Genomic DNA, 25,235 nt, shown 5'->3' with positions numbered 1-25,235 from the left:
TACCGGACAGCAGCGGAAAGGCATGGAAACGTACACTGCCGTTGCATACAGTAACCCCCCAGGGAGGCAACTGTGCTATTAGCGGCCACCACGCAAGGAAAATTACCGCTGGTTGAACTTAACAAATTATAACAAGTTGAACGCAGTAAGTAGTAATAAGAAGTCGAGGGAAGTTAATCATATCCGCCTTCCCAAAGCACTCCACTCGGTGCTCTTCGCCTCGGCGACACTACGAGCAGCAGCACGAATCCAAGTCACTGGAGAATCGCGGGATATCACAATGGTGGAGGTTTCTGTACGTGGATCGAAATGCACTCATCGTAAAGCTTGCTGGATCCGGTTTACGACGAGGTCGTGCACCCCTGTGAGCACAGCCCTTCCATCCGGCAGTCCATGCGCGCCGCCCGCGCTCCCGGCGTATTATGGCACCGCCCGGACCCGGCTCCTCCTCAGTCCGCAACCGAACTGGCGCACTCACACGACCCGGAAAAACGACGACGTCGCCCCAAAGATAGTGAAACAGTTACTACATATCGATAACTGCCGCTGCTGCCACTAGCGGACAGGCAACGTTTGGGAAACCGAGTGGTGCCAGTCAACAGGAGAAGAAGACAAACAACCACAACTATGCCAACTAAACGATACCGTCTGGCCTGCAGCAGAGGGCAGAAACCTACAAACAGCACCAACGCGAGCCGCATCACAGCTCAATCAGATCGTTATATTTCTTTCGATACAGGAGCTTTATTTAACGATATCCAGTGCATCAAAACTCTGACCAAGATCTTCATAGAGCTTCAAAACCACAAAGACACCGAGTTGCGCTATTGAACTGTGCTATGAATATTTCAGAAATTTATGACAGTTAATACATTTTAGCATCTCGTAACAAAGGTGTCAATTAATTTCCTTGAGTGTAATTTTTTTTTTACAAAAATTGTTCAGGTGGAAAATTATTTAATATCTATGTCTAATATCAATATCATTATGACCCTTTGCGAAATTTTCTTTCTTCTGGAACAAACACACGTTAAAAGCCATTCAAAAGCCAAGAATGCATGAAACATCTCTTTATTTAAGACAACCGGTTTCAACAGTCTTTACTGTCATCTTCATGTCTTAAACATCTTTTTGTTGTAAAACATTTTCATTTTACGCTGAACCTCACGCAACAAAAAGATGTTTAAGACTTGAAGGTGACAGCGAAGATTTTTGAAACTGGTTGTCTTAAATAAAGAAATATATTATGCGATCTTGGCTTTTGATTGGCTTTTAAGAATTAAAACAGATAGCTCTTCAACACTCTTAGATGAGAAAATTCAATAAACATATGTCTTCTACTTTTGTTCTTAGTTTTATTTATGTCTCTCGAGCAAAATTCCAACTTTTAAAAAGATTCAACCGTCGAATACGTAATTTAAATTTCTCGTTAAAATGTTCGTTTTCTTCAAATAGTTTTTTCTTTTATACAGAAACTGAAAATCTATGTTGCGTAAACAAAGGAACTCTCATTACTTATTTGCTATTTCCCGTTTTATTAAGTTCCGTATTTAGGTAGCGACTTCAAAAAGTAAGTTACACATATTGACCCAAACCGAGGTCATTGTGCAGCGAGAGTAGCGCGTTATGAGGGAGTCCATTTTTCGGACTTCCTGCTGACGCAGTTCTGTTGCAGTAAGGATAAGGTGCCGGCCGGAGTGGACGAGTGGTTCTAGGCGCTTCAGTCTGGAACCGCGTGACCACTACGGTCGCAGGTTCGAATCCTGCCTCGGGCATGGATGTGTCTCATGTCATTAGGTTAGTTAGGTTTAAGTAGTTCTAAGTTCTTGGGGACTGATGACCTCAGATGTTAAGTCCCATAGTGCTCAGAGCCATTTGAACCATTTTTTGAAGGATAAGGCGCGTCACAGGCTGCAAATGAAATTATGTAACAACTGGAAACGTACTCCAAAGCTGAAGCACGCGGAACAGTACGATTCTCGTGAGCAAACCATCTGAATTGTACACAGATTTTCCATTAAATTCTGGCTGCATGTAGACCATCCGCAATGTCACGTCCAGCCGCAGTGCAATAGTACCAACAATTTCACCAGGCGGACAGAGACGTGGGTAATACTCTTATGGAAGTCCAGGTCCTGCACCTCGCGATTTACATCTTTTCGGAAAACTGAAAGAACGTCTGGGTGAAAGAGACTTCCCATTGATGAGGACGTTCACACAACGGTTCTTGAATGGCTATCGCAGCGGAATAGAACGATTGGTGAACGTACCGTCCGTTATTTACAGAGCAATTATTGCTATGTAGAAAATTTATAACTTATTTGAAATCCCCTGGTAAAAGATGGTGTATAAATTCTGTCATGTGCTTTAAAAGCTATTACTTCACAATATAACAGCGCATAACAACGCCAAACTTCCTAAAAGGTAAACGTCTGCAAATATGGAGCACTTCACTAACCCTTAGTTTCGTATCATTCATTAATTCATAGCTGAGACAGTTACATTTCAAGGCTACCTACCAACTCACTGATGTGCCCATCTGAAAGGGCTTTACAGTGTGCTAAAACTTTCAAGGTGGTGGATACAAGTTGCACTGGCCACAGCTGACGAAGTTACTTGGACTTAGAGATCTCGTGAGTACGTGGCAAATGTCAACGTTTCTCTTTATTTTCAACACTTTTCTACGGATGTTCCCATTCAGCTAGCCGTCCATTAAGAGTTATTTTAGGTGCACTTACGAGGGGTGTTTGAAAAGTCCGTGCAATAATAAAAAGTACTTAGGTGTTTGGGGTAAACCTTTTTTATTTTTCGACATAGTCTCCTTTTAGACTTACACACTTCGTACAATGCCGCTCTAACTTGTTGATCCCTTCCGGATAATAGGAATTTTCGAAGTCTGCAAAATAGCGTTTGAATAAAATCTTTGTCCCGCCAGCCATTTCTTCAAATTGAAGAACAAATAGTAGTCCAAAGGAGCCAAGTCTGGAGAATAGAGGAGGATGTGAAGCGAGTTGGAATCCTGTTTCCATTAATTTTGCGACCACGACTGCTGAGGTGTGTGCTGGTGCAGTGTCGTGATGGGAAAGGACTTTTTTTGCGGTCCAATCGCCGGCGTTTTTCTTGCAGCTCGGTTTTCAAAAGGTCCAATAACGATGAATAATATGCACCTGTAATAGTTTTACCCTTTTCCAGATAGTCGATGAGAATTATCCCTTGCGAATCCTAAAAGACAGTCGCCATAACCTTTCCGGCCGAACACATGGTCTTCGCCTTTTTTGATGCAGGTTCTCCCTTGGTAACCCATTGCTTAGATTGTTGTTTTGTCTCAGGAGTATAGTAATGTATCCATGTTTCATCCACAGTGACGTCCTGCAGATTCTTCCTGAACAGCTGCACCCAATCCTTGCAACACTTCACACGCTTCCGTTTTTTGGTCAAGCGTGAGCAATCGCGGAACCTATCTTGCGGACAGCTTTCTCATGTCCAAATGCAATATATTATGTACCCTTTCATTCTAGATGCCCACAGTGCTAGCAATCTCATGCATCTTAACTCTTCTGACATCCATCATCATATCTTGGATTTTATCAATGATTTCTGGAGTCGTAACCTCCACAGGGCGTCCAGAACGTTCAGCATCACTTGTGCCCTTATGACCACTCCGAAAATTTTGAAACCACTTATAAATTGTTCTAATCGAAGGTGCAGAGTCACCGTAATGTTTATCAAGCTTCTCTTTAGTCTCCTGAGGCATTTTGCCTTTCATAAAGTAATGTTTAATCACCACACGAAATTCTTTTTCGTCCATTTTTTGACACTCACTCGACTTCCTTGATTCACACGAATGCCAAACACAAAGAAATAGACCATTATGGCTGAAACTTGGTGTGCGTTCTTTCCAAAGGTACTACTAACTAAACATGACCTCGATACGCGCCAGTGGTGCCATCTTTCGGACTTTGCACGGACTTTTCAAACGCCCCTCATACCTTCTGAACAGTAAATGAAAACATGATATTCTTCAGAAGCGTCTTCATTCTGAGCTGGTAGTTGCGTGTTGGATGCGCGCAATGCTATACTCCTAGGAGTTCTGCATGTTGCAATTACGACGCGGTATGAAGCTAGCAAGAGGTTATTACCGGACACGCAGCGGACATAGCGACACTTCCCAGCAGACAGCGCCGTGGGTGGCAAAGAAACACTATCTTTTCAAGGAGACAGCTACCTTCTGACCTTCGACCTAAGAATCTTACTTTTATGGCCAAACCTAAGGCATTAATTTCCTTCTTAGACACGCAAGGTATTAAGTTCCTAGGCTCGCGGAACAGATTGGTATGATGTCGAAAAAATTACGAGTGAAGTAATGGTAAAAATCAGTGCTACTAAATCGTTACAGAATTAGTATTTGTTATCTTAATGGGGTACATATTTCTGTTATAATTGTTATACACGGGGACTGAAGATGACATAACTGGAAAATTTATCGCTTGGTTGTAGAAAAGAAATGTAGACGCATGGAAAGTCTATTGTTTCTAAACGCGTCTCACATATACACATATCAAAAAAAGTTTTGCATCAACGCGGTTCCCAAAACGCCTGAAGGTAGACGTTGACTGTGGACGTTGTATCACAGACACAGTCCCTTTGACTGTTAGAGACGTCACTAAACCCGCCGAAAGCTGTAAACTACCACGCATGGGCAGCAACCTATTAGACAGAGAGGGTCCGACAGCCGTTCAGTTCCAATCATTCCACCAGGAAGAAGGTACACGGCTCGTGTTGTCTGTAGTTCAGCCATGCCTAGACGGTCAACACGGCGGTTCGACAGCACCCGCATTGTTACTTTGCGCTAGGAAGAGATCTCAACAAGGGAAGCGTCCAGGCTTCTCGGAGTGAACCAAAGCTATGACGTTCGGACATGGAGGAGATGCAGAGAGACAGCAACTGTCGATGACATGCCTCGCTCAGGACACTCAAGGGCTACTGCTGCAGTGGATGACCGCTACCTACGGATTGTGGCTCGGAGGAACACTGACAGCAGCGCCACTATGTTGAATAATGCTTTTCGTGCAGCCACAGGATGTCGTGTTACGACTCAAACTGTGCACAAAACGCTGTATGATGCGCAGTTTCACACCCTAACTCCAAGGCGAGGTCCATCGTGTGTACGTGCCTCCGCTACCAGCAGACCTCGCTGAATTAAGAAACCGGATTGAAGCAACTGTTGCTACAATCACTGAAGACACACGTATCAGCGTTTGGGAAGAACTCGGCTATAGACTTGATGTGTGCCGTGTGACAAATGGTGCTCATATTGAACAGTTATAAGGTTCTTGGTAAAACTGTTTCAGTTGCTCTTTCATCTGGCGTATCATTTGTAACTGTAAGTTTAATATAATAAATATTATAAAGCGTCAAAACCCTGATATTCATTTATAAACACCAGGCATTTAAAGTATTTCACACGTATTTGCACACGTATTTCAACTGCTTCTCTACTGAATTTCGTCCTGCTGTATTATTTTCACGTTGAGCACCTATTCACGACATCATATCTCCAGGACAACGACGTAATTTTGTAGATACATACAGTGGTATCTTTGACTACTGTCTGAGAAATGTGTTGCGAACTGAGTTAGTAGCAAAGAAATAATAAATTTAAACTTAATGCATGATGTGTGAGTCTTTCATGCATCTCAGTATTTGACGTCATATGTCCTGCACTGTGTGTCGTACAATGATATAATCTTGCATTTACATTCAGTAATAAATGTGGCTACTGCCTGAAAAAAGCTTAGAAAATACAGACAGTACCTAAAAAAGTAATAAATTAAAAGTCTTGCTGCGTGCAGCAGAAAAACGAAATGTAGCAAGCAATAAACTTCTTTCCTATCATTTTGTTATCACCGAGAAAAAGTTTCTTAAAGGGTTTAAATTGTGGATAATGTTTGTTGCAACTCACTAAGTACTCTCATTCTCAAATACTGGATTTGTAAAGTGTAGGTATTCGCACGTCGTGGGCTACATTGCTGTTTCACCCCCACTCCCACCCCTTTGATGGGTAGGTGGATATTATTCCTCGGCGATTCTTTCCAGACAGTAAGTGATATGTGTACCTAATTTGATTGAAATCGGTCCGGTAGTTTAGAAAGAGATGTGGAACATACATACATACACACATACTTACACCATTTTTTTTAATATGAATGGGTTTGAATTGCGAATTTACTTCAGAAGAAATTTAAGATTTTAAATTGTTATAAGGAATGTGAGGCGGCAAGCCTAGATACATGATTAGTCTGTAGATCTTCTAAGATAGTGAGGACGTTAAAACTCATCCTCAAAGAGAAGTTGTGATGATCTCGAGGATTATCAGTTCATAACAAAAAAGAAGGCAGCATATTATTCAGCGGTGTTGCTGCAAGGAAGATTTTACAAGAGGGTGCTGAAAAGTAATGCCTCCGAATTTTTTATGTCAAAGCTCGGAAAACTTTGCAAACAAAATGAACGCTGTTAAAATTCTACATCTTTATTCTTCATGTCCGCATATTTGCAGCCCACTACCACTAGAGGGCTCCGAATTGTAGCGTGTAAAATGGTGGTGTGTAACGTAACTACGTAGGTGCGTGAGTTCGTCCACTCATGCAGCACCCTCTCCTTCAGCATGATAATGCCAGACCACACACGAGTGCAGCGACATTTACAACAATCGAATGCATTGGATTCATTCTCATCGATCTTCCTCCATCCAGTTCTGACTTTGCAGGAAACGGTTTCCGTATGTTTCCAGAACTTGAATAACACCTTCGAGGACTTCCCTTTGATGAAGAGGTGCAAGCAGAGGTGAGGTTGTGGCTGAGTCAACAAACTCAAACATTCTCAGTGACGGTATCAACGAACTGGTCTCTCGTTGGGAGAGATGTGTTCTTCACCAGCGTGTTGACAAATAATTACATGGGCATGAAGAATGAAGATAAAAAATATTAATAACGTCTTTTTTATTTATAAAGCTTGAAGAGATTTCACATAAATATTTGTAGGCTTTGCTTTTCAGCACACTCTCGTGGAAGAAATTATGGAAATATTATAAAATGTGGTATTGATACCCTGAAGTCAGAATCTAGACATCTGAAGTAGGCTTCTACAGCCATTAAAAAAAACAATGTACTGATTCGGAACATATTTACAAAGAGCACTCTACGACATTGCCCCCTGCAATGGCCCCTTGCCTAGCTTGCAGTTATCGTGTTCTTTCGCCCAGCACACAGACCCAAGCGACTGCCAAAAAGCGCAGGTGATCCAGCATATAAGAAAGGTAAAAGAACGGACCAGCAAAACTACAGAGCAATATCCCTAACTTCTATTTGTTGCAGAATCCTTGAACACATTCTCAGTTCGAATACAATTAACTTTCTTGAAGTTGAGAAGCTTATGTAAATGAATCAGTATGGTTTTAGAAAGCATCGCTCGTGCGAAACTCATCTTGTCCTTTTCTCACGAGATATACTGAAAACTATGAATGAAGGGCAACAGACTGATTTCATATTTCTGGTTTTCCGGAAAGCATTTGACGCGGCACCCCATTGCAGGCTATTAACGGACGAACGAGAATATCGATTAAGTTCACAGATATGTGAGTGGCTCGAAGACTTCTTAAATAATAGAAACCAGTATGTTCTCCTCGACGGCGACTGTTCATCAGAGACAAGGGTATCGTCAGGAGTGCCCCAGGGAATTGTGATAGGACCTCTGTTGTTCTCTACGCACATAAATGATTTAGCGGAGAGGGTGGGCAGCAGTCTGCGGTTTTTTGCTGATGCCGTGATGAACGGCAAGGTGTCGAAGTTGAGTGACTATAGGAAGCTACAAGACGACTTAGACAAAATTTCCAGTTGGTGTGATGAATGGCAGCTAGCACTAAACGCTGGCCGGTGTGGCCGAACGGTTCGAGGCTCTTCAGTCTGGAACCGCGCGACCGCTACGGTCGCAGGTTCGAATCCTGCCTCAGGCATGATGGATGTGTATGATGTCCTTAGGTTAGTTAGGTTTAAGTAGTTCTAAGTTCTAAGGGACTGATGACCTCAGATGTTAAGTCCCATAGTGCTCAGAGCCATTTGAACCATTTTTAGCACTAAATGTGGAAAAATGTAAGTTAATTGGTATGAGTAGGAAGATCAAACCTATAATGTTCGGATACAGTATTACTAGTGCCCAACTTGACTCAGTCAAGTCACTGAAATATCTGGGCGCAACGGGCCAAAGCGATATGAGGTGGAACGAGCATGTGATAACTGTGGTAGGAAGGGCGAATAGTCGACTTTATTGGGAGAGTTTTAGGAAAGAGTATTTCATGTGTAAAGGAGAACGCATATAGGACGCTGGTGCGACCTATTCTTGAGTACTGCTCGGGTGCTTGGGATCCGTGTCAGGTCGGATTGAAGGAAGACATCGAAGCATTTCAGAAGAGGGCTGCTAGATTTGTTACCGGTAGATTCGAACAAAACATAAGTGTTACGGAAATGCTTCGGGAACTCGAATTGGAATCCTCGGAGGGAAGGCGGCGTTCCTCTTCGGAAACGCTATTGAGAAAATTTAGAGAACCGGCATTTGAAGCTGACTGCCTAACTATTCTACTGCCGCCAACATACAGCGCGCGTAAAGACCACGAAGATGAGATACGAGAAACTATGGCTCATACGTATATGTCTGTGCTCCCGTACAGGCAGTCGTTTTTTCCCTCGCTCGGGGTATTTGCGAGTGGAACAGTAGGGGAAATGACAAGTAGTGGTGGAGGGTATCCTCCGCTGCGCACGTTACTGTGGCTTGTGGAGTTCCCATGCAGACTCAGATGTAGATATGTGATGTAGGTAGGTGATTTTCTTTTTTATTCATTGTTTTTTCGATTTCCGATAGAAAGGTAAGTTGATTGAATCTGGATCACAGTTCTGCCGTTGTGTTATAAGGATTGCAACGTTCAAAAAATCACATATTTATTAATCAATTACGTGAGAAAAAATAAGTTATGAAGTAAAACCGAATACACAAACATAAAAAAAAAAATTTCCATCACCTCGGTTCCGAGAGTTCCGGAACCTGTACAGAACATTGGAACAGAGATCAACATAAACATCATTTCCGCCCTTTTTATTGCTCATGAACACCACACATTGCATGTTGTACCACCATACAGCGAGGCCTTCAGAGGTGGTGGTCCAGATTGCTGTACACACCGGTACCTCTAATACCCAGGAACACGTCCTCTTGCTTTGATGGATGCCTGTATTCGTCGTGGCATACTATCCACAAGTTCATCAAGGCACTGTTGGTCCAGATTGTCCCACTCCTGAGCGGCAATTCGGCGCAGATCCCTCAGAGTAGTTGGTGGGTCACATCGTCCACAAACAGCCCTTTTCAGTCTGTCCCAGGCATGCTCGATAGGGTTGATGTCTGGAGAACATGCTGGCCACTCTAGTCGAGCGATGTCGTTATCCTGGAGGAAGTCATTCACAAGATGTGCACTACGGAGGTGCGAATTGTCGTCCACGAAGACGAATACCTCGCCAATATGCTCCCCATATGGTTGCACCATCGGTCGGAAGATGACATTCACGTATCGTACAGCCGTTACGGCGCCTTCCATGACCACCAGCAGCGTACGTCGGCCGCACATAATGCCACTCCAAAACATCAGGGAACCTCCACCTTGCTGCACTCGTTGGACAGTGTGCCTAAGGCGTTCAACCTGACCGGGTTGCCTCCAAACACGTCTCCAACGATTGTGTGGTTGAAGACATATGCGACACTCATTGATGAAGAGAACGTGATGCCAATCCGAAGCGGTCCATTTGCCTTGTTCTTGGGCCCATCTGTACCGCGCTGCCTAGTGTCGTGGTTGCAAAGATGGACCTCGCCATGGACATTGGGAGTGAAGTTGCGCATCATGCAGCCTGTTGCGCACAGTTGGAGTCGTAACACGACGTCGTGGCTGCAGGAAAAGCACTATTCAACACGGTGGCGTTGCTGTCAGGGTTCCTCCGAGCCATAATCCGTAGGTAGCGGTCATCCTTTGGGCGGCCTGAGCGAGGCATGTCATCGACAGTTCCTGTCTCTATGTATCCGCTCCATGTCCGAACAACATCGCATTGTTTCACTCCGAGACCCCTGGACACTTCCCTTGTTGAGATCCCTTCCTAGCACAAAGTAATAATGCGGACACGATCGAACCGCAGTATTGACCGTCTAGGCATTGGTGAACTACAGACAACTCGAGCCGTGTACCTTCTTCCTGGTGGAATGATTGGAACTGAACGGTTGTCGGAACCCCCTCTGCCTAATAGGTTGCTGCCCATGCGTGGTAGTTTACAGCTTTCGGTGGGTTTAGTGACGTCTCTGAACAGTCAAAGGGACCGTGTCTTTGATACAATATCCACAGCCAACGTTTATCTTCAGGAATTTTAGGAACTGGGGTGATGCAAAACTTTTCTTGATATGTGTATAATGTAGACAGCTGACGTCACTAAGATATGACATTGCGGTAAAATTTCAGAAGATGCATACACAATGAAACGATAAATGTGGCACTGGCGGGGAACAAACTGAAAGAAGTAATCCTAACGCCGGCGAGTTATTGAACCGCAATCGTGCTGTATTTCAATGGAAGAGTGGGGGCTCAGAGGTGAGGCGGTGATTGTGTAGTTGTCCGAATACGATTTATCAGTTACAGGGGCAGGTTTCGTTGTTGGGAAGCATAAGGTGATTTACATTACTTCGCGAAGGACGGACAAAACGGAGGAGCATGGAAAGTGAGATGTGAGTGTAATGGCGCTGCAGGATACCTCGACCGGTGATTGCAAAGTAGGACGTGGAGTGTTGGCAATTACGGTTTATATTTAATGAATCATCTACGAAGATCTGCAAAAAGAGTAGGAGAAGTCAGAAATTGACGAGTGGTTACATAGTGCAAACTCAGACAACAAAGATCTCAGAGGGTAAAGAGTGTTTAGACCAGACGAAACAATAACTGTCTGGGTGTCCTTTGGTCTGGGAGATCGCTACAACATATGAAATATTTATTCACTTTATTACATGAATGATAAAAAAGTTTACTAAATTTGATATAGTCCTTCGCCATGAGAGTGCCTGATAATGTACTGTCTGCAGCTCGTGGTCGTGCGGTAGCGTTCTCGCTTCCCGCGCTCGGGTTCCCGGGCTCGATTCCCGGCGGGGACAGGGATTTTCTCTGCCTCGTGATGACTGGGTGTTGTGTGATGTCCTTAGGTTAGTTAGGTTTAAGTAGTTCTAAGTTCTAGGGGACTGGTGACCATAGATGTTAAGTCCCATAGGTCTCAGAGCCATTTGAACCATTTTTGATAATGTACAACTGCCACTGACTATTAAAGGATCACTCTTTGCACTAATTAAAAAAAAGTCCACTTGAAGCATAAAGTTAAACATTTGTAAAAGTACATTTCCAACTAAGCCTTGAATAACTCTTTACTCCTACCCGATGATGTTGACTGTTCAGCTGAGGCCACGAACTGGGCAAAGCACTTCCATCCTTGGCTGTATTTTGGCCTCTGTGTGAGGGCGCTGCTGTGCTGAGTGGCCGTGTCTTCTTTAGCCTCTTCCAGTCATCGTTGCGGATTGCAGCGAGACATCGCTAGTGTCTGCTGTATCGATGTGCACTGCCGACTTCGGTGTGGTGCCTTGATCTTTGGACAATACTACAAACAGAATGGCTGTTTATATAAGATTTCAAAGGATGTATGAAATTATGGAGGCGCAGAAGTGTGGCTAACGGTAGAGGGGACATTAAATGCGGCCGTTAAGTAGTTTTGGTCACATTCATGTGTTTGTTGCATGGCTTAAAGATAGGCTATCAAGGTTAGTCCTGAACACTATGCTCTGTTAATGACGTGGACCAAGAACTGTAAACCTGTACAACTGCCGAGTGACTGGGCCGTTCTCAAACACCGTTGACAACTCCAGCATCATGTTCATACTTATTTAGAAGCGAACCATTTCCAATTTAATTAATCTAAAAGAAATACCAGTAAACACCACAAACTGCTGGAGAGCATTACAGATGTGATATTTTATAACGTAACGAGGGTTTCATGGTAGATTCGAAGATGGTATTTTGATTGTAGGTCTGTATGTAATGGTACATAAGATGCTTCGTTGCGTCTTTTTGCGAGATATAGTGTTCCTTGCTAGTGTATAACGTCATGACGTGTTGTTTGGCACAAGAGGAGGGGTTGTCTGTTCATACTCCCTTTGTCAGAAAAGTTTAGTGTCAGATTTGTTTTTTTAAAAATTAGAAATTTGCACTTACAAAGTAATGATCCTAGCTCCTCTCGAAGTATTCCCTTGGCTATATACAGTTGCCAACTGGAGGTGTTGGAAGTAAGCAGGGAAATTTTTAACTGCGATGCCTGTAAGCTCATTTGTCACAGCCAGATGGCTGTCTGTGATATCTTAACTGTCGCAAACGTTTCAAGACTTTGATGTAAAGGGTTTGGTTCACTGTTTGATTTGGAGAAACATACTCATGGTGAACTAATCCTTTACTGTCAACAATGCGATCAACATTGTCTTCGTCAGGAGATGGGTAGCTTGACACTTCCCGAAACGTCGCCATGTATATACGCTACCACCCGGCTCGATACCCGAGAAACCTTCATCAACAGCTTACGCCGGGAAAGCCTATAGCTACAAAAATATTGTCTATGTCGGCTTTTCATTCGCAGAAACAAGAAAAAATCGTAAGGCGAGAGGTCGGGCGAATATGGCGGATGTGGGATGGCAATAGCGGATGTCTGGACAGATACTCGGTAACAGATAAAGCAGTTTGGGGTCTTGCGCTGTCATGCAGTAGAAACCACTTCTGAGAATGCCTCAAATTATGGCGGCAACGTCGAATTACTCGTCGCCAACGAACAGACTTCGATGTAACGAGTTTGGTTCACTGTTTGAGCTGGAGGCACATACTCATAGTGAAATAATCCTTCACTGTCAACAAAAGCGATCACAATTGTCTTTGTTCTGTAAGACTGTTGTTCAACTTTTGATCGGCCTGCTACGTCTCACGGAGCATCACGTACTCCTCAACGGAATCTGCGACCGCAGAACTCTCCAGTGGCAGTTCTCGGCTGTATCTGACGCGCAAATCACACAGTTTCTTTACAAAAATTGACGCGCATCAAACAGGAGTGTTAACTCTGTCAGCGATTGTCGAGGTAGAGTGGAGAAAATCTCATAGAAGATTCTCGACTCGTCGACAGCTCGAATAGCGAATTGTTAGTAGAGAAACACTACATATGCTGTACAACGATCTGACATAAATACTAGTAGAAGTTGTCGTTAACTAAATTGAATCATCACGTCATTTCTAGTTTTAAACTGAATATACACTACTGGACATTAAAATTGCTACACCAAAAAGAAATGCAGATGATAAACGGGTATTCATTGGACAAGTATATTATACTAGAACTAACATATGATTACATTTTCACCCAATTTGGATGCATAGATCCTGAGAAATCAGTACCCAGAACAACCACCTCTGGCCATAATAACGGCCTTGATACGCCTGGGCTTTGAGTCAAACATTGCTTGGATGGCGTGTACAGGTACAGCTGCCCATGCAGCTTCAACACGATACCACAGTTCATCAAGAGTAGTGACTGGCGTATTGTGACAAGCCAAGTTGCTCGGCCACCATTGACCAGACGTTTTCAATTGGTGAGAAACCTGGAGAATGTGCTGGCCAGGTCAGCAGTCGAACATTTTCTGTATCCAGAAAGGCCCGCAGAGGACCTGCAACATGCGGTCGTGCATTATCCTGCTGAAATGTAGGGTTTCGCAGGGATCGAATGAAGGGTAGAGCCACGGGTCGTAACACATCTGAAATGTAACGTCCATCGTTGAAAGTGCCGTCAATGCGAACAAGAGGTGACCGAGACGTGTAACCAATGGCACCCCATACCATCACGCCTGGTGATACACCAGTATGGCGATGACGAATACACGCTTCCAATGTGCGTTCATAGCGATGTCGCCAAACACAGATGTGACCATCACGATGCTGTAACCAGAACCTGGATTCATCCGAAAAAAAATGACGTTTTGCCATTCGTGCACCCAGGTTCGTCGTTGAGTACACCATCGCAGGCGCTCCTGTCCGTGATGCAGCGTCAAGGGTAACCGCAGCCATGGTCTCCGAACTGATAGTCCATGCTGCTGTAAATGTCATCGAAATGTTCGTGCAGATGGTTGTTGTCTTACAAACGTCCCCATCTGTTGACTCAGGGATCGAGACGTGGCTGCGCGACCCGTTACAGCCATGCGGATAAGATGCCTGTCATCTCGATTGCTAGTGATACAAGGCCGTTGGGATCCAGCACGGCGTTCCGTATTACCCTCCTGAATCCAACGATTCCATATCTGCTAACAGTCATTGCATCTCGACCAACGCGAGCAGCAATGTCGCGATACGATAAGCCGCTCTCGCGATAGGCTACAATCTGACCTTTATCAAAGTCGGAAACGTGATGGTACGCATTTCTCCTCCTTACACGAGGCATCACAACAACGTTTCACCAGGTAACGCCGGTCAACTGCTGTTTGTGTATGAGAAATCGGTTGGAAACTTTCCTCATGTCAGCACGTTGTAGGTGTCGCCACCGGCGCCAACCTTGTGTGAATGCTCTGAAAAGCTGATCATTTGCATATCACAGCGTCTCCTTCCTGTCGGTTATATTTCGTGTCTGTAGCATGTCATCTTCGTGGTGTAGCAATTTTAATGGCCAGTAGTGTATTTAAAGTATAGTATACAATGTCAGTTTATGCATTCATAATGTCCATATTCTCGATGTTGTATTGACTACCATCATTCTGAAGTAGTGTACTTTATCACATAGGTTTCAAGATCGGTATTCGTTTCGTAATTTCCTTCGAATGGAAGAGAAGATTTTTTTCGAAGATGGTAACCATTATTGAAAAATGTATTTACCTGCAGGAAACAAACATAATGCACTTCATAAAGTCAAGAGATAGGAGTACATATTTCCATAACAGCAAAGACTTCCAGTGTGTAACTTGAGTTTACTTTGTGACATAGCTGGCAGTCACGATAAGATTCATGGCCTCTGGGGAAACATTCAGGTCTTCAGCCTGTGCAACAAGAATTGTAGAAGAAACATTATCTGTAATTAATAACATAGATTACTGCAAATAATATTTCTGTTAAATCAAGAAGGAAGACCTAGAATATTTTAGAAAACAAAAGCTGAAGAAAAAAGTGAAAGTCGCTGTATGCAACCAGCTACCATTCTCACTGTAGCTGACGGCGCTACAACTACGCTCTGGCTTCGACATGACAACTGAGCCCCATTTTTGTGTTGTGCATTGTGTAACGGCTACATTTACAAACGTCATTTCTTGACGTTTAACTATGACAAATTCTAACCAAAACGACGCGATTTTGATACCTGCTCATTGTGTCGTAGCACTGAAACGGTATATACTTCCAACAATTACATTGCATGGACCATGCGAAACGAAGACATTATTGTGAGTGGTTTCAGCGATTTGTTAGCCGATGTGGAGTCGGTCTTTTAGGTCGCACATTGATTCCAAAATTCACGAATTTAGTATCAGAAAATCACCACGTGTTAAGAGAAACATCCTTGCATTCAGAGAAAATAGGAGTGTGGGTTGCCATAACGTGAGAGCGAATTATGGGCTCCATCTCTTTACTGTCATTTCCAATGCCTATCGTTCCTAGATAATTTACGTATTTATTGCCCTTTGGGTTAAAAATGAGAGCAATCATTCATTTCTCCGACAAGACAACGCTACTACTTGTATGGCACACTTATAGGTGAAATCTTCGGAGACAGAGGAATTATGAAAGGTCCCTGGCCCCAAGCTCATCGGAAGCGACATTTTCACTGTACGTGTAGATAGCCTTTTCAATATCAGAACCCTTTAGAAATCCGAACTGCGTCTTTGACAGTAAGTTATTCGTGATAAGATGGTTATAAAGCCGATTGTACATTACCTTTTCTAAAAATTTTGAGAATGCTGGCAGACGTGAAATTGGATGGAAATTTGAAGCCATTTCTTTATCTCCCTTCTTAAACAGTGGCTTAACTTCAGCGTATTTCAACCATTCAGGAAATATTCCACTGATAAACGACTGGTTACACAGATAGCTTAATGTGTTGCTTAACTCAGAATCACATTCTTTACTTAACATTGTTGATATTTCATCATACCCACTAGATGTTTTTGATTTTAAAGATTTTATGATGGACATTACTTCTGCTGAGGTAGTGAGAGTGAAATTCGTATTATGGAAGTTACTTTAAATGTCTGGTCTGAGGTACCCCATGGAAGCCTCTACAGAACCTGACAACCCCATCTTTCCAGTAACAGTTATAAAGTGTTTGTTAAAAAGTTCTGCAACACTATACACATGTCACCAATGTATCATTTAATCTTAATGCTATTTGTCTCTCTTCATGTCAGGTTCTACCGATCTCCTTCTTCACTATATCCCATATTGTCTTTATTTTGTTATCTGATATGACTATCTTTTCCTTGTAACATATTTGCTTTGACGTCAGTATTACAGTTTTTAATATTTTGCAGTATTTCTTGTAATGTGCTATAGCATCAACATCAGAACTGTTTCGGATTGACAGATAGTTTTCTTTTTGTTTTACAAGATACCTCTATTCCTTGAGTAATCCATGGTTTCTTTGTGGACTTTGCTCAAACCTTGATTAGTTTTGGGGGAAAACAGTGTTCAGATAAGGTAAGCACATTATTAGCGAAAGTGTTATATTTTTCATTCATGCCATGAGCACTGTAAACATCACTCCAGTAAATGTCTCTGAGGAGTGTCCTAAAACAATCAATTTTTGGCTTCTTGATTACCCTCTTGAGTTCAGATTTAAATGTTTTATATCCTGTTCAATATTAATGTTTAACAGAAGGAACTCCATGTCATGGCCTGAGAGGCCAATGACTATTCGTTTTGTAGTATAATTTTGTTCATTGGAGTCTTCTATAAAGATATTATCAATGGCTGTTTGTGAGCAATTGGCTACCCTAGTTGGGAACTTTACATTGGGAATTAAGTTGAATGATAGTGTTACTAATTCAAATAAATTCTTATCGGGAGAGTCTTTAAGGAAAACTACAATGAAGTCATCAGCAACCATTGTTTCTTTGTTTTGGTTGTTAAATGGGCCAGTACAGCTTCAAGGTGGTTTATGAACAGATTGAAGTTATTTGCAAGTGCTCGATATACGCTTAATATTATGAATGATATTTGGGAAATTCTACTTCTGTTGTACATGTTTCCATATGCTGTTCTAGGCAAAATTTATGAATGTCTATGTTCTTAAATTTATGACAGTGCCTGATGAATGCGGCAACTCTTCCTTTCTCCATTTCTGCTCTACAAAAGTGAGATGCCAACAAAAATGCTGTAACATTTAAAAGTTCTATACCAGTGGTCACATGATGTTCAGAGAGACAGGTCAACCTGTACTCTTCACAGTTCTCGTAATTCCGATGGAAATTAGATAAATTAGCACTCGAAATGAAACCAAGTAACGAACAAACAAGAGTGGAGTATCAGTAACAAGCCAGTGCGAAACTTTCCGCGGCCGTGTTACCGTGTAACTTACGTCTGCTGCAGAATGAATTCTCCCCTTCGTAATCCCCGACAGCGTGCGTTTTCAATTATCGAGAGATCGCCACTCGTGGCGGCTGTTGCACGGTGGCTGTGGAAGCGGCTTACAAGGCCCTTGCCGCGTTACACGGCGCCGCCACGCTTCTGAAATTAAGAGTGGCGGTGCGCGGGCGTATCGCATACGAGAACAGGTTCCCCGCTGCCCGAGGAATGCCGCCACATTAGCGCAGCCTCATTACATGCCACACCGGCGCCGAACCACTCGTAATGGCCGTTTTATCAGACACGCACAGCACAAAAGTAGAGTTCATACTGGTCGCTCGGATTTACAGGCAACTCGATACATTTCATCTTGAACCACCGTGTGCTGCTTATCTTCGAAACTGCGTGACCACCTTCTGTTAAACAAGTCAAATTACTTACGTATTACGCACTAGCTGACAGAAAACCATGAAGCACACAGAAGACAAGGTCGGGTGTCAATCCAACTCCCTCCACGTACGCACCTTCGGCTGCTATGTAGATGATTACAGTTGCAATGTTCTGTGACAAATAAACGGCCAACAGAGTACATTAGTGTTGTACGTGTTCATTTTTGTTACCAGACCTGGTAGGGTAAACAAGAAGCGTGAACAACATCAGATATTAAGCGATCACTGTGAAAGACACAGCGACTCTGCACATCGTGTGAGACAACCTTATCAGAACCTGACGCTGCTGGAAACAGATCTCACTGTGGGGCTCAATTTGGCCGGCTAGTAGAATCGAGCAATATCCAGATTTGTGGGGCATTCGAATGTAACAGCAGCCCGATGTTGGACTGTATGGGAAAGTGAGGGCAGGCATATTATTGCTCGAGCGTTTGGGATCCCCATCAGGTCGGATTGAGGGAGGACATAGAATCAATTCAGAGGCGGGCTGCTAGATTTGTTACTGGTAGGTTTGATCATCACGCGAGTGTTACGGAAATGCTTCAGGAACTCGGGTGCGAGTCTCTAGAGGAAAGGAGGCGTAATTTTCGTGAATCGCTACTGAGGAAATTTAGAGAACCAGCATTTGAGGCTGACTGAAGTACAATTTCACTGCCGCCAATTTACATTTCGCGGGAAGTCCACAAAGATAAGAGAGATTAGGGCTCGTACAGAGGCATATAGGCAGTCACTTTTCCCTCGTTCTGTTTGGAATTGGAACAGGGAGAGAAGATACTAGTTGTGATACGAGGTACCCTCCACCACGCACCGTATGGTGGATTGCGGAGTGTGTATGTAGATGTAGATGTAGATGTAGATGTAGATATTCATGTCTTGTTCGAAAATTACCTTGAGCAGAATAACTAGAGAACCAGTTCGAGAGGGTAACGTCTTAGACCTCCTGGCAACAAACAGACCTGAACTTATCGAATCAGTTAACGTAGAGGAAGGTGTCAGTGATTATAAGGCTGTGACAGCATCTATGACGACGGGTCCTACACGGAATGTTAAGAAAGCTAGGAAGATATATTTGCTCAGCAAGGGTGACAGGGTACAAATTTCAGAATACCTCAGCAGTCAGCATCAAATATTCGGTGATGAGGACGAAGATGCGGAAAAATTTCAAAGGCTTCGTTCAAAATGCCCCAGACAAACAGGTTCCGAGTAAGAGTTTAAGTGACGGGGAAGATCCACCATGGTTTAATAGCGATGTTAGAAAAGCGCTGCATAAACAAAGAGCACTTCATCTCAGATTGAAGAAAAGGAAAAAACTAGCTGACAAACAAAAGCTGAACGTTGCGAAAATGAGCTAAGGAGAGCAATGAGAGAAGCGTTCAATGATTCTGAAAGTAAGACGTTGTCAACCGACCTGAGTAAAACCCCAAGAGATTTTAGTCGTATGTAAAATCAGTAAGTGGGTCAAAATCATCTGTTCGTTCTCTCGGCGACCACACCGGCACCGAAATGGAAGATAAGATAGAGAAGACCGAAATACTGAATTCGGCCTTCCGAAGTTATTTCACCGCGGAAGTCCGCAACACTGTCCCTCCTTTCAATCGTCCTGCGAACGTCGAAATGCCAGATATTGAGATAACCGATCGCGGAACTGAAGAGCAGCTGCAATCGCTTAGTAGTAGAAAGGCGTCAAGACCAGACATCTATAAGATTCTATAAAGATTATCCGAAAGATCTTGCTCCGCTTCTGGCAGTAATTTATCGTAGATCGCTTGAGCAACGAAAGGTACCTAACGACAGGAAAAAACGCAGGTCATTCCCGTTTTCAAGAAAGACCGTAAGACAGATCCATACAATTATAGACCTATATCGTTGTCGTCAATCTGTTGTAGAATTATGAAATGAATTATGCTAAATAATTACGACGTTTTTGTAAAATTATTATCTCCTCTATAAAAATCAACATGGATTTCGCAAACAGCTCGCTCTGTTCCTCCATGAGATCCACAGCGCAGTGGACATCGGCGCTCAGGTTGATGCCGTGTTCCTTGATTTCCGTAAGGCCTTTGAACCGTCCCGCATTGCCGTTTAATGAAAAAAATACGAGCTTACGGTGTACCGGTGCAGTCTTGTGATGGGATTCAAGACTTTTTTTGCAGATATAACTCAACACGTCGTTCTTGACGCAACAAATTCGACAGATGTAAAGCTAATATCAGGAATACCACAGGGATGTGTGATAGGACCGTTCCTCTTTACAATATATATAAATGATCTAGTAGAAAGCGTCTGATGCTCTTTAAGCCTACTCGCAGATGATGCAGTTGTCTATACCAAAGTAGCAACGCCAGAAGATAGTAAGAATTTGCAGAACGACCTACAGAGAATTGATGATTGGTGCAGGCTCTGGCTGTCGACCGTGAACTTAAATAAATGCAACATATTGCACATGCACAGGAAAAGAAATCCGCTACTATACAGTTACACTATTGATGACAAACAGCTGGAGACAGCGTCTGCCGTAAAATATCTAAGCGTACCTATCCTGAGCGACCTTAAGTGGGATGACCATATAAAACAGATAGTGGGAAAAGCAGACACCAGACTCAGATTCGTCGGAAAATTCTTAAAGAAATGTAATTCATTCACGAAAGAAGTGGCTTATAAGGCGCTTGTTCCCCCGATTCTTGAGTATTGTTCATCTGTCTGCGATTCCTATCAGGTAGAACTGATAGAGGAGATAGAGAAGATCCAACGAAGAGCGGTGCATTTCGTCACGGGATTGTCACCTGAATCAGTGTGTCAACATTTTGCTTGTGAAACACGGTGTTTGCTGTCACAGGCCGTCCAACTCTTGGTTTGTCACGCACGTCAGATGTTCCCGAGTCAACATCTTTAAACTTACTCGCCCAACGTCGCACATTACTCACATCAACCCAAAGACGGCTTTCATTCCCTGATGAGTCTCCTTTGGGGTGCTATCAAGAATCCAATGACTGCACGTTGCTTAAATCGCATTTACCGATCGTCTGCGCAGCGTTCCGTACTTAACACTGTAACAACACAACCGTTCAATGCTAAGGCTTCTCACCAACAGCTGGAGCTGTAGGGAAGAGGCTACGGAACAAGCCAGTACCTGCCGCATACCAATGGTGCCAACTGTTGAAGAGTTACGAAGATGGAGGCATTACTTTTCAGTCAGCCCTCTAAGTACCAAGAAAAAGGTTTTTTTAATCCATCTTCCATGTGACTTTGCTTTGACGTGGCATACTTTCATAACAAGCAAGTTACAGTGTGAAAAGTATTTAACCACCAATAAGATGTTTCCCGTCATTTTCTCACAACAAATGGTACCAAGAAACGACGAGTTTTCGAGCGATTAATTTTCTGGTGCTTTGAAACGGCGTATATCCATAGGGCGCAAGTTATAATACAAACTGAAAGCCAATACTGTGTCTCCAGACTCTGAACTGAAAGGAGATGGCGTGCATGTGACGTAGGCAGGGTTCTTTTATCCCACTGGTCTAAGTCCAAATACATCTGATATTTAGGTAGCTACATGTTCCATGGTCACTTTGCACGATAGATCGTAATGATGTGGAACGAGTCATTTTACAGTCACATCGCAAATTAATTTGTACTTACGTCGCATTCTGAACATTTGTTCGTTTTTTTTCTTTCTTCTTCTTTTTTTCCAAAAGAAAGAAGGTATAGAGATGTGAATTAGCAATTCCTACCCTTGTGCTTGATACTGCTCTACACATTCTAAAATACTCCCCAACTTGATACTGCTCTAAAGGTTAGAAAAGACTCCCCAACGTGCTTTTTCCACGCTGTGTCGTCAGAAACTCGACACGCTCAACGTTGATGTTGGAATCCACGGTCCGTGTGACAACGGCTTTGCTCTAAACGTGCCCCTCGCCAAGGATGCAGACCCGTTGGTCAGTATTAAGCTATGTGGGACAGGACAGTTACCTTGGCTTCCAAGGGACCCGTGGTAATAATGCAAAGCTGCAGACTACTGAAATTTGTTGTGATCACCTGCATCCCTTCATGATTGATGGCATCTACTTGCAGGATAACTGTCCGTGTAGCAAGGCCATCATCGTGTTACAATGGCTTGTGGAGCATGATAATGAACTCACGTTGATGTCTTGGCCGCCAAATTAGCCTGTTCTGAAAAAAAAAATGGAACACACCTGGGACGCTGTAGGGAGCAAGCAAGCTTCGCGCCCATAATTTTCCGGAATTGCGTGACCTCAGCGTAGACATCTGTCGTCTCACCTCCGGAAAGCTACCAAGGACTTCTCGAAGCCTTGCCACGCAGAACTGCTTCTGTACTGCGTTCTAAAGGTAGATCAACACTCTGTTAAGCCCTTGGTCATAATGTTTCGGTTCAAATGGTTCAAATGGCTCTGAGCACTATGGGACTCAACTTCTGACGTCATCAGTCCCCTAGAACTTAGAACTACTTAAACCTAACTAACATAGGGACATCAGACACATCCCTTCCCGAGGCAGGATTCGAACCTGCGACCGTAGCGGTCTCGCGGCTCCAGACTGTAGCGCCTAGAACCGCACGGCCACTCGGCATAATGTTTTGGCTCATCAGTGTACGTCATCTAGAGACTTCTGTGTGCAGCAGTTCGTGTCATCTCACTATTGCAGGGTCTACCCATAATCTGAAGATCAATACTGGGTCGAAAAACGAAAATAAACTCGAATGTACTTACTGCGTCTGTTTCCGAAAGTCATTTCATTTCTCCACCGTTTGTGATTAACGCCCTCAAGTACATTAATTCCAATTATGAGGTTTCGTCCTTCCTTAATGTTTCTGTAAATCTATCCCAAGATAAATTCAAGTAGTTAATGTTCTTCCTAGGACTACTATTTTTTGGTTTTATTCTTGTTCTTTCTTTCTTGCTTGTCTGGTTTGGACTGTAACACATTGTTCCAGCTTCCTTACCGCCCTCTTCGTGTTCACAGAGATCTTTGTCCTAGGTGGCATGCTTTCGAATTCTTGTTTCCAGCATTCACGTAATATTCTCTCCATTTAACTTTATTCCTTGTTTGTTCTGTTATTGATAACATGCCTAGTTCTTTTCTGATGTAGTCTTTTCTGTTGTAACTGTTGTGGTGCAAAGTTTTATCAGTATGACGAATTTGTTTTCAAAGTGTGTATCTGACGAAGGTCCTTCGTACTCGGAGACTAGCACACTGGCAAACTTAATAACTGAGGAACTATTACCAATTTTAAGGTTCTCGTTTCTTGCTTTCCTTTTAAGAGTGTTTGCAGTTTTGCCGAATATCCTCTGGCAGGTGTAATTTTTGTTATTAAAACTTTGTCTTTCTTAAATTATACCATACCCAAAATACTGCGAATGTAACATTTAATCCATTGTTATCAATGACGACCTTTCATGGAAGCAGATCGTTTGCCAAGAACGCCAGTACTTCAGTAATACTAGATGACATTTTAAAATTATAATTCTAACTTACTCGATGTAGTTTGTACAGTTTCATTTCTTGGTTGTCCTTTTTTAATCTGAATTCTTGTTCGATATTGAGCATAGTTTGCTCAAATGTGTCTGGTTTCATATGTTCATAGCCTCAGGGGCATTTTCGTTCCTCAAGATTCTCACTAAATTGTCGTCATAGATTTCAATAGCGTGTTACCTTAAGTAAGTCTTTATCCCAAAATCTATACTTCTTCTTCTGTTAGCATATGTATTATACTTAGCTTTAATTTTTGTATGCCCAATATATCATATTATCTCTCACAGCACATTTCTGTCTACACATTCGAATGCTTTCGTGAGCTCTTCAGGCCCCATACTTAATCCCCAACCTTACTGCATTTCTTGTTTTATGGAGAAAACATTCTCGCTGGATGATCTCTCCCTCTCAGGAAGCAATTTTTTCGTTCTTCTTTCTGAAAGAGGGAATTGCTATCGCAATGCTCTAGCCTTCCGATAGTTTATGCATTTCCCAGTAAATGTTAAGTAGCCGTAACTTTGAAACCACCCAATACCACGATAAGTTACGTATGGACCACGGCTATTCCGAAGTACGTGCAGAATAATATTTTAATGCGCTACTCACCGCCTTCAAATAGATAGTTCGCGAGAGCGCTGCTATTTTGGAAAGAAAATGTGCGTGCTTTTACGCAACCTGTAATAATTTATTTGGTTCTCAGAGTGCTACTGGTCACTGTGTACCAAACTCCATAAAGTAACTGAGATATTGTTAAGCTCGTTGGATGGAATATTTTTCATTATTTATTATTCGTTATTTGCAAGGCAAAACTGGAGCTAATCTAATTTACTGTTAAGCGGCCAAACTTGAAACATACTGAACTCATTCAGTATTCTAAATATTAATAAATGGAATCTATTTTTACTCTGTTAACTCTGAAACTAATGGAAGATCAAAATAGAGAAATCTCTCATATTTACACTTAATATTATGACATGCATTTCTAATTATAAAATACCGTCAGCGTAATGGCCGACCAAATGCTGCAAGGGGAGATGAGCTCCCTACAACACGAAGTTCTGAAAATAAATTTGTTAATTATAATTAATGATTACTATCACGAGAGGTGCCCACTAAATCAATAAGTACATTTTGCTAAATTACAGCCAAAGTTACGTTAAATACCAGACTGCTATACAATGGCGGCCTTTCGATAGACGAAACAAAATAGGAGAGAGAGTTCAATAAAACAATAGTGTCTGGTCATGTTCATTTTCATTACACAGAGATTATAGCCTAAAAAAATGTTCTTTGCTAATCACATCGCTGTTCGTCAGCTTTGGTGGTAATAAGTACACTATTTAATATTTATTATACACCGTTCACACGTGCGCAGTCTTGAAATAATTTATAGTTCACACGTCACAAAAGCAAAACTTTTTTTTTTAAATGTCAATTTATGTGACGTACCGTCACACTACAATAAAATCGTTCGTAACTTATCCCCAGTCCAGGCGAAATACTCTTGAGGATAGAGATAAATTACGCTGCGCCTCCTCTTAAAACTTGCTGTATAATGCCAGCACGAACTATGCCCTGTAATAAGTCCATCCAACTCTTGTATC

The sequence above is a fragment of the Schistocerca piceifrons genome, chromosome 2, assembly GCF_021461385.2.
Source record: "Schistocerca piceifrons isolate TAMUIC-IGC-003096 chromosome 2, iqSchPice1.1, whole genome shotgun sequence".
In the NCBI taxonomy this organism is placed as follows: Eukaryota; Metazoa; Arthropoda; class Insecta; order Orthoptera; family Acrididae; genus Schistocerca; species Schistocerca piceifrons.
This window is presented reverse-complemented; position numbering follows the sequence as displayed.